Source organism: Magnolia sinica, chromosome 2 (assembly GCF_029962835.1).
Source record: "Magnolia sinica isolate HGM2019 chromosome 2, MsV1, whole genome shotgun sequence".
NCBI lineage: Eukaryota > Viridiplantae > Streptophyta > Magnoliopsida > Magnoliales > Magnoliaceae > Magnolia > Magnolia sinica.
Window position 1 is genome coordinate 76,737,368 of NC_080574.1, and position 15,714 is coordinate 76,753,081.

Here is a 15,714-nt window from a genome sequence, read left to right on the forward strand (position 1 = left end):
CTTAGAGAGAGCATCCCAAAAAGCAAAGTCTGTGCAAAGATACTACGCTCACTACCTGAAAGGTTCAATTCGAAAGTCACAGCCATTCAAGAACTTCGTGATATAAACCATATGCAGGTTGAAGAACTGGTTAGTTCTTTACAAACCTATGAGTTAAACTTTAAAGCTCTGAAAGGTAAATCTATCACCCTTAAATCTTCTAAAAGTATTTCTCATGAAAATAATAATTCTGATTTAGAAACTTCTGAAGATGATATGGCCCTTTTAGCTAAAAAGTTTTATAAGATTTTTAAAAGTAAAAAGAGGGTTGATGTTCAAAAACCTGTTGAAAAGAAAAGATCAAGATATAAAAATTGGAAATCTTTAAAAGACAACCAATGCTACAACTGCCATGAATATGGATATCTAGCAAAGAAATGTCCTAAAAAGGACAAACATAATATGTTGGCTACATAGGCTAAATCTTCCTGCTCTGAAGCTTCTTCTAAGTTAGAAGATTCTGAAACCGAGTCAGGTAATGATGTTAAAGGCCTAATGACTCTAGGCAAGTTCACTTTTTTAGATAATGATACAACCAGTGAAGAAAATCTGAGAAGTGATCATCAAAATGAAGAAGATCTTCAGGATGCCTACGATGCCCTATACAGGGAAAGTTGTAAAATAGTTGTTAAATTAAAACTATAGAAAGAAAAGTTTTTGAAATTGAAAGAGAATTTTGATTATCTGGTTTTGAAAAAATCACACCTTTCAGATTGCTTTAAAAAAACTAAGTGTGACTTAGATTTCAAAACATCCTAAGTTGAAAACTTAAAATCTAAAAATGAAAACCTAAAACTAGAAGTATCTTCACTTTTGAGTTTGAAGGAAACATGGAGGTGTGCCCAAGGTGACCCTAAATTAGAAAAACTTCTATCTAGATCTAGAAAATGTGGTGATCGATTTGGATTAGGCTACGATAAAAATAGTCCTCCCAAATACAAGAATACTCCTCCTACATTCATTAAAGGAGAGTCTTCTAACACAAAAGGGAAAAGTCTGAATTAAAATATTTCTAAAACAACTAAAACTTTTCAGTCTTTAAATCCTAAAAAGAACCATATTAACTATAAAAATCAGAACTGTGATCCTTTAGCTGAGAAAATTGTAGACTTGCTTAAGGAGCACTTAAAATCTAACTCAGTGGGTAGGATATATAACAATTATAATCAGAAGAAGACCAACTATGCTCTTAAACCCAAAATTGTAATGAAATGGGTTTTGTTTGGTTGCCCACACCGCATTCAAAGCCACGAGCCATTTAAAGTGATACCTGGATAGTGGTTGCTCCAGACATGTGACAAGTGACAAAAGTTTGTTCACCAGCCTTAAAGATATGACTGATAGTTAGTCACATTCGGTGATGGTAGCAACTACAAAATTATTGGCCAAGGTACGGTTCAACTCCCTAACCTCCTTCTATTTGAGAATGTTTTATATGTAGAAGGTTTGAAACATAATTTATTAAGAATTTCTCAAATTTACGATAATAATCACAGTGTAAAATTTTCAAACCAAAAGTGTGAAATCTTAAATAAGAATGGTTCTGTAATATTAACTGGTCACAGAACTTATGAGAACTACTATATAGTTAGTGACTCAAGCTCATCTAAGCTATCTTGTTACATGGTCCATACTGATGAAATTGAATTATGGCATAAGCGCCTAGGGCATGTACACTACTGCAACTTGTATAGATTGAGCAAAAGTGAATTGATAAGAGGTCTACCCAAAATAAAGAAAGTGGATAGGATATGTGGCGAGTGCCAGATTAGTAAACAAACTAGGAGTGTTCATAAAAAGATAAACTTCAATGCCACATCTAAACCACTCGAACTTCTCCATATGGATCTCATTGGACCAGCTAGAACGGAGAGTCGAGGTGGCAAGAAGTATATTCTGGTCATTGTAGATGATTTTACCAGGTATACTTGGGTAGTCTTCTTAAGAGAGAAATCTAAAACTCTCGACGAAGTAACAAAGGGTACTTAAATGTATCCAAAATGAAAAAGAGTTACATGTCACTAAGATCCGTAGTGATCATGGTTCTGAGTTTGAAAATATTAGTTTTAAGAAATTTTGTAATGACCAAGGAATATTACATGAATATTCTGCTCCTAAAACACCATAACAAAATAAGGTAGTGGAAAGGAAAAATACGGTGCTTCAAGAAATGGCAAATGTAATGTTGAATAGTATGAAGCTTCTTAAAAATCTCTGGGCTGAAGCCGTAAATACTGCTTGTTATATAATTAACCGTGTTTACATTAGAAAATTAAATAATAAAACGCCTTATGAGATGTGGTTTGATAAGAAGCCTTCTGTCAAATACTTTCAAGTTTTCGACAGTAAATGCTATATCTTACTTGACCGAGAATATCTGGGTAAATTTGACACCAAAAGTGATGAAGGGATATTTTTAAGGTATACTCTGAATAGTCGAGCAAATGGGGTCCTTAACAAGAGGACCGGTGTAATACAAGAATTTATTAATGTGGTCATTGATGATCATTTGAATACACTTGTCTCAAGTTCAGAAGATGATGAAGTTCTTCAAATTGATAAACCAGACTCTTCATCTAATCAAAATAACACTGAACTACGATCAAATAAAGATAATCCTACTGATCAAATCCTTGGAAATTCCCTCACTGGTGTACGCACTCGTAAACAATTAGAAGATGATAACTAGGCTGAGTTTGACCAGCTTGTAAATGGGTTCACTATCGATGTGCCGGGTAGATATTAGCTGATTACTGGTCAGGCGGATAGTGAGGTCTCTTCAACTTATATGGTTGTACGACCAGTGGGCAGCAATCATGTGTAGAGTGTACTAGGCCCCAGTGATGATCCCAGAGATGTACAGTACTTATATATGAAATTATTGAGTAGAAGTTGCATACTCAGCATTTTACTCATTCATTCATTCATTCACTATCCACTCGGGTTGGTGGTGCGCAACTAATTGATATGTGTACCTTCGCAATGGTTAGGATTTAGGTCGGGGCACGCGACCAACCTCAGGTCAGGAGTTTACCACATTAAGTCTATCTATCTAAATTTAGGTATGAGACTGGTTTGGATAGAAGTCCCTTGTGATTAACCCCGTAGCCTGCGATACTACGTACTATCATCCCGACTTCACACTCTAACTTGGTCATTTCATTCACACCGCATATTGCATTACATCTGCAACATATGGTATTTTAGGTTGCTACGTTTCTACATTTATATGTCCTAGATGAGGTTGACGACATTCGTGGACTCATCAGGATTTGCATATTACATTGTATCCTTAATATATGATATTTGGTTTACTATGTCTCCGCATTGCATAGCTGATCTACATTGCTTCCTCAGTATATAATATTGGCTTATTATCTTTTGCATCACATAGCCTGGATAAGGCTAATGGTATTTATGGACTTACCAGCATGCTTCCGCATTGCTTTGATATTGTATACTTGACACTTACCTTGCACACTCACTTACACCACCCTCTATGCTTTTTATAAGCTTATGCATAATAGATGCATGCAGGTGGCGTTAGGTCGTAGCAGCGTTGACCTTGGAGCGTGCAACGTTATTCTGGAGCTTTGATTTTCGATATATGTATATTTTTCTTTCAACACTATAATCAACTGTTTATATTAGTGGATATATGATGATGATGTTGCCTTTGTGATTTGGGTAAACTTGTGGTTATGCTTCTTACGAGATAAATGTACGTACTGAAAATCCTCCATGTAGGGTCCCAGGATCGGAAACTGGAGTATGGATGCTGGGAGCTGAGAATGGGGCACTACGGAGGCTATCGGCGCCAGATTCAATGATCAGAAATTTTGTGAGCCCGGTTTTCGATTTTAGGGTGTGATACTACGCCCTAGCGACATTAGGGTCGTGCCCTCCATAGGCACATCATGGATGGCCGGATTGGATACCAAAAATATTGGCTCTAGCACTATAGGCACATAGGATATCCTTGGGTGAAAGTCTCAGAACCTTTTTGGTACTAGGAGATGCTCTAACGTCTAGACTGAGTGGATACATGAGCGCACGAGTGCGAATACCAGTAGGCTGTATCTCCCATTATGTCATGGTCGGTTGGAAGGGGGCATGACCTTATCCGCCTGAGTGAGGGGGTTGTAAGCTAGGCTGAGTTTAACCAGCTCACAAATGGGTCCGCTATTGATGACTTGGGTAAGTATTGGCAGACTACTGGTCAAGCCAATAGTGTGTTCTCTTCCATTCACTGGGTTGTGTGGCTAGGGAGGCAACAGTTAGTGTGGAGTGTACTAAACCCCAGTGATATCCCAGAGGGGAACCGTGCTAATATATGTACTTGATGAGGATTGACATTCTTCCATTGCATCTCGCGTATGACATTTAGCTATGTAGGCCTCACATCGCATGGCCTTGGTATGGCCGATAGCATTTATGCCTTGCATCGCATAGCCTTAGTACGGCTGATAGCGTTCATGGACTTACCAGCATATTTTCACATTGCTCTGATATTGCATACTTGGTACTTGCCTTGTGCACACCTACACCACCCACCATGCTTTTTGTAAGCTTATACACAACCATTGCGTGCAGGTGGCATTGGATCACAGCAGCCCTGAGGCAGGAGCGTGTGACAGATTATTTTGAAGCTTTTTAATCACCTTGTATTTCCCCTCTCTATATTGTACTCAAAATCTCTAATATAGTGGATATGTGGTGATGTTGTTTTGTGACTTGATTATGCTTGTGGTTATGCTCCATTACGAAAAGAAATCATATTGAAAATCCTCCTTGTAGGATCCAAGGATTGGAATCTGGCATATGGGTGCCAGGAATCGATGAAGGGGCATTACAGAAGCTATCGGTGTCGGATTTGGTGATCGAGAATTCTGTGAGCTCGGTTTCTGAGTTTGGGGTGTGACAACCTCAGTCTTATTAAGTTATTACTACATCGCAACCCTACACTTAGGGTTGTGAACAAGCCTTAGCTAAGAGATGAACCTAGTATGACTAACATCTTAAACAGAAGAAAAACTAAACATCTACTACAACCCATAAAGAAATTGAAGGGGAAAGATGTTGGTGCTCCACCCAAGCCTTTTCTCTCTCCCTAAACCCTAGAAGATGATTTGGAATGTCTAAAACACTCTAATTTGGGATGGCATCAAAGCTCCTTCAATGACATTGAGTAGTGAGTCCAACACTAACTTAGAAATTTCATAAAATTTTTAATGAAATCTAATCCATCATCAATGGGATAAAAATTGTCTTTGATGGCATCGAAGGGTTGTTTCTGTAGTTTTTAGGATCTTGTCTTCTTGGTCTTGAAATTTTAGGATTTGATTTTCTTGGCCCTAAATTTTCAGGATTTTTTCCTTAGTTTTTTCACTTTTTTTCAAGTATCGTTCGACTTTCTCTTCATCTTCTTTAGTTCACATGCTCAAAGATGCTTGATCTTCATCCCTTGAGCTCTCAAATCTTCAAACACTCCATAATTAATCATCTTTAGGCTTTAAATTCTCACCTTTAATTCAGATTTGGTCTTGGACTTCAAATCTCTCCTTGCACATGAAACACACATAATTTAAAATGATTAACTTGATGTATATGAAAAAAGTAATGAAGAATAAGGGATAAATATGTAATATCTAGGCATTAGCACAAGTGGAGGAGGAGTCATGACAGATTTATATAGTCGAGACTGCAACTTGTCATAGGCATCACATTTAACACAACATTGCACACACTCTTATATCATTTAGAACACAAGAACTAATCCTTATTCCCTAATAGTTCATATAGTCCTATTAAGTAGAGATTGTATATTTTTATTGGCAGAGAGGGTGCCTAATACCTTCCCTCTCTATAATCGTGGTCCCATACCAAGAATATCTATTCATAGATCAAAGGGCCATTTTAGCATATAGAATTTTCAGATTCTCTCTTAATGTTTTTACAGGATCTAACCGACTATAGAATTAGAGTAATTGGCTAGTGGCAACTCTAGTCCAATATAACCCTCTCTTTCATATACAAACATTAATCATCCCATGTGCATGATCCACCTAGGGTCCAGTGTCCATAGAATGAAGACTCCATTAGGGAAGAGCTAGTTCCACTAGTCGTGACCCGATTTGAAAAATATGACATTATGTACTTTCTAGGATTCTAGTTCTTATACTGTGCATTTTCATTTTATTTTACCATTCTTCCCCACCTCCCAAAAAAAAAGAAAAAAAGAATCCAAAACCATTGCTCCTACTCAAGCTAAACGTTCCTAAGTAGCCTTTTACCATAACCCAATCCATAAAAAATCCCAAATGACTATGGCCAATCACTAAGAAGGAGCTCTCTCCTTCCCTTCACTCGATATATAGGAAGGCTTTTCCCATAGATACATCTGACAAAACCAATGCCAGTCTCCTGCATCAAGGCGCTAGCCCAAATACAAAGATTATATAAGAAATGCTTCTCCGATTTGTGTAAGACAGAAGTGCACAAAATTCTTAAGCTAGCCCAGCGTGACAACAATAGCCACATGCTCTCACGTTTCTTCTAGCCTCAAGCTTTGTCCAACTACAACAATCATGTTTTGCACAAGACACCCAACACTAGTTAGCACAATGTTCACAAGCCCAAGTGTAAGGTCGCGATGTAGTAATAATCTCGGTGAGACCGAGGTTGAATCCATAGGGAGTAATCTCATGAGTATTCTGAAAGCAACTAGAAGAAGAACTAGAAAAAGTTGAAAACCTAAATCTAGACACGTATAGAGAGTAATTGTGAGAGATTTAATGAAAAATTTAAGAAATTCAAAGGTGGAAAACTAGAGTTTTCAAGGATCCACTTGTAGAGATCAGGAAGATCTATGCTTGATTCAAGGACACAATTGGAATCAGAGTCCCATCTTATCCAATTGGAAGATATCTCAGTAAAATCAAATCTAAACTTCATTTGACCTAATTCTCAATAGATGAGAGGAGTGAGAACTGGAAATGATTCCGTCACAAAACCATGCCTAGGAGACAAGGTAAACAATAGGATTTACCAATCCCAAATCAATCTGAGAGAATTGTGAAAGTTAGGGAGGATTCCATCACCCAACCATGACCATGGGACGATGGTGAACAACAGGATTTCCTAAATTCATAATCTCAATACATGAAAAGAACATACTGAAAGCTATCGTAGATCTATTGTAATTTGAGTCACAACAAACCATTAAAACTGAAAGTATTCCTTATAATCAAACCAGAATCAAAGAGAGTTCAATATAAATATAAATCAAAGCAATAGAAACATCCCATCATACTACAAGCTTCACCACTTAGCCCTATCTAAGAGGTTTAGCCAACCATAGACATGATTGAACTAGAATCTCTTAAGAAAAGCAAAAAAAAAAAATAAGGAAAAGGAAGAAAAAACTCTTGACGACGACTCCTCCACGGTTTTCTCCACTCCTGACTTAATTTTCTTGGATCTTCAATATGTGCATTCTTCATTCTTGGTTTCATCTAATCCAATCTTAGCTTTGGTGATTCTTGAGTTTTAAATTCATGTTTTTAACATCCCTTTTAATCCAAGCTCTTGAATTCACCTTACAACATAAACATGATTAAAATAGAATATTAAGCATTATCATGTTCATAAAATCAAGTAATAAATGGGGTCCAATATGCAATATTTGACCTTAAACACAATCCCCAACCAGCATTTTGCTAGTCCTAAGCAAAGTATGAGAAAAATGAACCTTAATGCACAATGTTCAAACCTTTTTCAGATAATGATCTTTTGTGTAATCAAGTATGAATGAGTAGACTCAAGATGAGAAATGGAGATTTTGAAAACCTAGAGTTGAATCACAAAATAAGTCCTTTATTCATTAGGTCAGAGCGTAGTTCGCATATCAAGTTTTTCAAAGTGTTTAATGAAAATACTATCTTTTTATAATGTTAGCCATGCTCATCACTTCAGAATTGGTTGAAAACACAAGTACTGATTCCGAACTTATCACCCTTTCATTCTTTTCTTAGTTTTTTTTATTTTATGTCGACAGTCATTTGTATTTATTCTTCTTCTTTAGACATTACATCCTTTTCAAAGATATTTTTCATTCCCCTCAAAGATGTTGTCATTTTTCATTCTTTATGACTCTTTGTCGATCTCCTAATTTTTTAACTGGTTCTTTTCTTCTTTTAAGGTGGATAAAATTCTCCAGACTTGATTCTTAATATCTTTTAATGATCATCATACTAACAATCAGAAAATTTAATACTATTCACATAAAAAAATTTGAATAACATAATATTTGAACTTACTCTTAATCAATTGAATGTAAGAACCATAAGTGATAGGTTACTTAGTTGCTCCAACTCCAACAATTTCAAAATTCAATTTTTATCTTATTTTCATACTTAAAACAATCTTAAATGCACAACTTATCGCTTTCCAAATAGATAAACAATCAAAATTTTACTTAAAATCGAGAAAATACTGATTAGTTTACCTAATCTCCCATCCCTAACCTAAAATCGACATTGTCCTCAATGTAAAAGAAATAAGCATAATTTACAAAAGAGACAACGTAATTAAAAGAGAAGGGATGGAAAGATAGTACCTAATGAAGACATTTTTAGGCTTTTTCCAAAGGATCTCATTGTGAAAGTGGTTAACACAAGAGTTAATCAACCAAAAAAAAAAACTATCCTAAAACGGCGGAAGCAAACTATCCTAGAACGGTAGAAAATAATAACCTAAATATACTTACATCCGACTAGGAGGTCAATCCTGGTAAACAGGATTAATCAAAGGTATGGACATATCCTCTGAATCAAATTTCTCAACGAATGGCTTTAATTGATGTTCATTCACTTTAAACTCATTGCCATTGTTTGGATTCTGAATCTCGACAACCCCATGAGGATAAACATTGGTAATAAGGAAAGGGCCGGTCCTATGAGATCGGAGTTTGCCCGGAAAGAGATGTAACTGAGAGTTATATAAGAAGATTTTCTAACCTGGTGTTAATGATTTTCGAAGAATGTGTTGGTTATGAAACAACTTCATTCTATCTTTGTAAATTCTTGAGTTCTCGTATGCATCATTCTGGATTTCTTCGAGTTCATTTAATTGAAGTTTGCATAGCGAGCCAGCATTGTCCAGATTGAAATTCAAATTTTTGATAACCTAGCAGTTTCTATGTTCCAACTCCACAGGCAAGTGGCAAGCCTTCCCATGGACAAGTCTAAAGGGAGACATTTCAATAAGGGTCTTAAATACAGTACGGTAAGCTCATAAGGCATCGGTCAATAGGATTGACTAATCCTTACGGCTAGAGTTAACCGTCTTTTCCAAGATATGTTTAATTTTCCTATTGAAAATTTCATCTTGCCCACTTATTTTTGGGTGGTATGGAGTTCTCACCTTATGAGAAATGCCACATTTCTTCATTAAGTTTGCGAATGGCCTATTATAAAAATGTGAGCCCCCATCACTGATGATGGCTCGAGCCATTCGGAACTGGGAAATGATGTTTTCTTTTAAGAATTTAATGATTGTTTGATGGTCATTGTTCCGGCACGAAATTACTTTGACCCATTCAGTGACATAGTCTACGGTGAGCAAAATATATAAATTTTGAAAATATTGGGGGAATGGTCCCATGAAATCAATGCCCCAACAATCAAATGCTTCAATGATCAGAATGGGGTTCAGAGGCATCATATTTCGATGGGACAATGTTCCCAACTTTTGACAATGCTCACAAGCTTTGCAAAACTCATGAGTATCCCTGAACATAGTGGGCCAGTAAAAACCAACTCCAGAATCTTGGCCATGGTCTTTTTAGCAAAAAAGTGACCACCACAAGCCTGAGAGTGATAGAAGGAGATGACACTTTAATGTTCATTTTCTGACGCACATCTCCTTAAGATTTGGTGTGGGCAATATTTAAACAAATATGGATTATCTTAGAAAAACTTACGAACCTCGTCGAAGAATTTTTTTTTCTTATCTTGCACAGTCTAATGTGTCGGCGTGAAACCTGTGGCAAGATAATTAGCAATATCAGCAAACTAAGGTGAATGGGAGACTTTGAACAATTGTTCATTAGGGAACATGTCATTTATATGTGTCATCTCAAGGGAATCAGAGAGATCAAGGCGGGAAAGATGCCCAGCCACTACGTTCTCTACTCCCTTTTGATCTCTTATTTCTAAATCAAATTCTTGGAGTAGGAAGATTCATCTAATCAGGCAAGGCTTAACATCATTATTAGAAAGAAGATACTTGAGCGTCACATGATCTGTGTAAATGACGATCTTGGATCCGATCAAGTAGGACCTGAATTTGTCCAAAGCGAACACTACGGCTAAGAGTTCCTTTTTTGCTGTAGAGTACTTCACTTGGACAGGATTTAGAGTTCTACTTGTGTAATGAATAACGTAGGGCTTCTTTTCTTTTCTCTAGCCTAAAACCGCCCTAAGAGCATTGGCGGACGTGTCACACATAAGTTCAAAAGGAAGGCTCCAGTCGGGTGGCTGCATGATAGGTGTTGTGGTTAACGTGCCCTTGAGCTTAGTAAAATCTTCCTGGCAATGCTCAGTCCACTCATATTGTGCATCCTTTTGAAGTAGATTACATAGAGGATGAGAGAGGTGACTAAAGTCCTTTATGAATCTTTTGTAAAACCTGGCATGTCCTAGGAAGGATCGTACATCTCGTATGTTCTTGGGTGGAGTTAGGTTAGAGATAAGATCAATCCTAGCCTTATCTACCTCAATTCCTTTGGACGAGATGATGTGTCCCAGGACAATTCCCTTATGAACCATTAAATGACACTTTTCCTAATTCAGTACCAAGTTCTTTTCCTTGCATCACTTTAACACATTTTTTAAAATTTTTAAACATTCACTGAAGGATGGACCAAAGACCGAGAAATCATCCATGAAGACCTCTAAATATTACCCCACCATGTCAGAAAAAATAGTTAACATGCATCGATGAAAAGTGGCGGGGGTATTATATAGCCCGAATGGCATCATTTAGTAAGTAAAAGGTCGTAAGGACATGTAAATGTGATCTTTCCTTGATCTTCAAGATTTATCTCAATTTGATTGTACCCCAAATAACTGTCGAGGAAGTAATAGTAAGAGTGACCAACTAGCCTTTTTAAAATTTGATCGATAAAGGGCAAAGGAAAGTGGTCTTTCCTCGTGACGGTATTCAACTTCGTATAGTCAATGCACATTCTCCAACCAGTAGTGATTCTAGTTGGAATGAGTTCATTATTGGCATTGGATATGATGGTGATTCCAGACTTCTTGGGAACCACCTGAGTTAGACTCACCCATTGGCTATCGAATATTGGGTATATGATACCCACATCTAATTGCTTAAGAACCATGGCCTTAACCACTTCCTTCATGTTTGGATTTAGTCTATGTTGTGGTTGTCATGAGGTCTTTGCATTATCTTCAAGATGAATGCAGTGAGTACAAATTAAAGGGTCAATTCCCTTAAGGTCCGCAATCGACCACCAAGGGCTCCTTTGTGCTCAATAAGAGTAGAGATGAGCATACTCTCCTCTTCTTGCTCAAGATGGGAAGAAATCACCACCGAGTATGTCTCATCTTGACCTAAATGGATATATTTTAAATCAGAAGGCAAAGGTTTTATGTCAAACTTCGGTGCCTTGAGGTTAGATGATAGAGACACTACATCAGTTTGGGATAATTCTTCGAATTATGGCCTCCACGGGTTAACTTCAAGTATCGGCATAGTATCTAGCATGGTCCCATCTCCCTAATCATATCATCATCAAAATCATGGGAGTGGGCCAAGCACATCTCTAGAGGGTTAGAGGATAAGGTCAGAAGTGATTAATCTTCCACGAAAGAATCAATTACGTTAATATCGTGGAAATCATCTTCATTCTCTAATTATTTGCTTGTGTTGAAAAAAATATTTAACTCTAATGTCATATTCCCGAAAGACATACTCATAACTCCATTCCTGCAATTAATGATCGCGTTTGAAATGGTATGGAATGGACGACCAAGAATGATGGGAATTTGAGTGCTCATGCCCATAATGGGTTGAGTAACTAGGACGATAAAATCTACAGTGTAATAGAATCTGTCAACCTGGACCAACACATCCTTGATTATCCCTCTCGGTACACAAACTGAGCGGTCGGTAAGTTATAATGTAGTTCGGGTAGGTTTCAATTCACCCAAACCTAGTTGTTCGTAGACCGAGTAAGGAATCAGATTTACACTCACTCCTAAGTCAAGAAGTGCATGCTCAATCCGATAGTTTCCAATTACACAAGCGACGGTTGGGCTACCGGGATCTTTGTATTTCTGTGGCACATCTTGCTTTAGGATGGCAGTCACCTTTTCATTTAAGAAGATTTTCTTTTGAATATTTTACCGTCTTTTGGTAGTACACAAGTCTTTCAGAAATTTGGCATATGAAAGTATTTGTTTAACCGTATCTAGTAAAGGAATGTTGACCTTCACTTGTTTCATCACCTCTAGAATGTCCTGAGAGTTAGAGAGAGGTTTTGGTGCAACCAACCGTTGGGGGAATGGGGCAATCGGCTTACCTTGAAGTTCTGGTTCTAATTCTTGTGGAGCAGTGCTGGGTCTATCATTATTGTCCTCTTCTGGATCCTTAGGCTTTTCATCCCTAATCAGATTAAACTTGTCAATTATCTTCTCACTCCTAAAAGTGGTGATAGATTTAGCTTGCTCTATTTGATTTGAAGAGCTTGGATCACTTATTTCGTATTGCGGTTTAGGATTGGGGACAGGTTGAGCAGGAAGCATCCCCCTCTCTATAATTGTAGCACGTGAATCCATCTTTTGCATAAATTTTGTAAGTTCTCGTATTGCTTGAGTAAGCTCCTAAGTTTGTGTGGAATTTTAAACCGATTCTTCTTGAGGTTTTCCTTGATTTGGAATTTGATTAAAGAAACCTTGAGGGGTAGCAGTTTGTCCATTCCTCCAACTGAAGTTTGGATGATTTCTCCAGCTAGGATTGTATGTATTGGAGGTAGGTCCATTGAAAGGTCTTTGGTAATTGTTCACGACATTAGATTGCTCATTCAACACCTCTTGAAAGTCAGGTATTGTTGGACAATTTTCAGTTGTGTGAACATTGCAAGCACAAATACCGCAAACAATTTCCTTAACCTTATCCTTCTATAGTTCCATAGCCTCGAATTTCCTTATGAGATTAGTCCTCTTTCAGAAGGTATAATCCGCCCCTTTCTTTTGATTGAGTAGCCTTAGAAGTGGTGCTCGATTTTGGGTAGACGTCCCATGATTGTGCATTTTCAGCAAGTTTGTCCAAATAATCCTACACATCATCGACATTTTATTCATGAATTTCCCAATGCACATTGTCTCGACCAATTGGGGCATGGAAGATTTCAATCTATCATAGAAAAAGTGTGTAATGCACCACGTTTCAAAACCGTGTTGTGGGCATGAACTGACAAGATCCTTGAACCGCTCCCAACATTCGAAGAATGTTTCATCCTCCTTTTAGGCAAAGTTCATGATTGACTTTCTAAGGGTATTCATTTTATGATGTGGAAAAAATTTCTTTATAAACTCCCTTATCATGTCATTTCATGTTCCAATAGATCTAGGACATAGTGAATGCAACCACATCTTAGCTTTCTCTTTTAAAGAAAATGGAAAGTGTTTCAGTCTGACTGTGTCTTCAGACACGTTTGGAAAATATAGAGTGGCTATAATTTCCTCAAACTCTTTCAAGTACAAATATGGACTTTCAGATTCAAGTCCATGAAATTTTGGAAGGAGTTGGATCACCCCTGGCTTAATATCCATGTGTCCCGTATTTTCTGAAAAAACCATGTATGAGGGTGTGCTCACCCCTGCCGATTGTAAATAATCTCACAAAGTGCGAGGCGGGGGTGCTTGATGCACCTCATTCTCATCCTGGACTTCCTCAACCCTAGGTTGAGGTTGTCTTCCAGGTTTATTTGCAGCCATCACTTCAATTAACTATGAGGATCTTGAGTGGTGTCTAATCCTGTGATGGATAGATAACCTCTCAACCAATCCTCCTTTACTCAAAAGACGTTGAGTGTTGTCATGGACCCACTTGGGCATGAAACACTCTCAGCCCTCAATTTCATATTCTAACCTAAACCTAAAAGAGAGAAATGAAATAAAAAGAGAGAGGGAATTGAAAAGAAGTTACCAACTTAGAAGTTCCTAATTATAATCCTACAAAACAAAATAAAACAAGTCAGTTTCTAAAAACAAAAATTCTTAAATTAGAAAGTTCCTAAAAATAAAAATAGAAAGTAAACTAGTTTCTAAAAAGGAAAGTTTTTAAAAATAAAAAATAAAATGTTTCTAAAAACTGACTAGGAAAGTTATAAACCTATAATTAAAATGTAAGTTAGTTTCTAGAAACAAATCCTAGAATTAGAAAGTTTCTAAAAGCAGAAAATAAATTGTCACGCCTCAAACTCGTAAACCAGGCTCACAAAATTCCTGATCACCGAATCCAGTGCTGACAGCCTCCGTAGTACCCCATTCTTAGCTCCTAGCGTCCATAAGCCAGATTCCGATCTTAGGATCCTACAAGGAGAATTGTTTTTCCAATGTACATTTAACTCATAACAAGCATAACCACGAGTTTACCCAAATCACAAAGGCAACATCATCATCACATATCCACTAATATAATACATTTGAATATAGTGCTAAAAGGGAAATACATAAATTGAAAATCAAAGCTCCAGAGGTCCGCGGCATGATCCAAGCTCAACGCCACTGCAACCTAACACCACCTGCACGCATCTATCATGCATAAGCTTATAGAAAGCTTAGTGGGTGGTAAAAGTATGTGCACAAGGTAAGTGTAAGTAAGCAATATCAGAATAATTAGATTAAGTAGAAATATTGACAAGCTCATAAATCATAAAATATCAGAAATACTAGCAAGTTCATAAACCATACGATATCAGAGTAATGCGGAAACATACTGATAGGCCCATAAATATCATCAACCTTATCAAGGCTATGTGATGCAGAAATATAATAAAAACAATATCATATACTAATGAAGCAATGTAGATCAGCTATGCAATGTGGAGATAGCAAGCCAAATATCAGATGCCGATAATACAATGCAATATGCAAATCCTGATGAGTCCATGAATACCGTTAGCCGTATCTACGCCATATCAATGTAAAAACGTAGCAATCCAAATTGCCATATGTCGAGGATGTAATGCAATATACAATATGTGGTGTGAATGGAATGACTAAGCTGTGGTGTGAAGTCAGGATGATAATATGTAGTATCGCAGGCTATGAGGTCCATCACAAGGGACTTATATCCAAACCGGTCCTATACCTAAATTTAGATAGTCAGACTCAACATGGTAAACTCCTGATCTCAGGTCAGTCGCACACCCCAACCGAAATCCTGGCCATTGCGAAAGTACACGTAACAAATAGTTGCGCACCACCAGCCCAAGTGAATAGTGAATGAATGATTGAAAGAGTATGCAACTCCTACTTAATAACTCCATATATCAGTATTGTACATCTCTAGGATCATCACCAGGGTCTAGTACACTCCAAGCTGGCTACCGCCCCAGTCAGCCGCGTAGCCTAGTGAGTGAAA

General features: G+C 37.3%; 1 non-coding gene across 1 annotated transcript; it reads left to right on the top strand.

Annotated features, from left to right (window-relative positions):
• Positions 1–13,515: 13,515 nt before the first annotated feature.
• On the top strand, positions 13,516–13,622 carry LOC131238189 (small nucleolar RNA R71). The gene has a single exon (XR_009167599.1). It is a non-coding gene; the product is annotated as a small nucleolar RNA R71 (small nucleolar RNA).
• Positions 13,623–15,714: the final 2,092 nt, after the last annotated feature.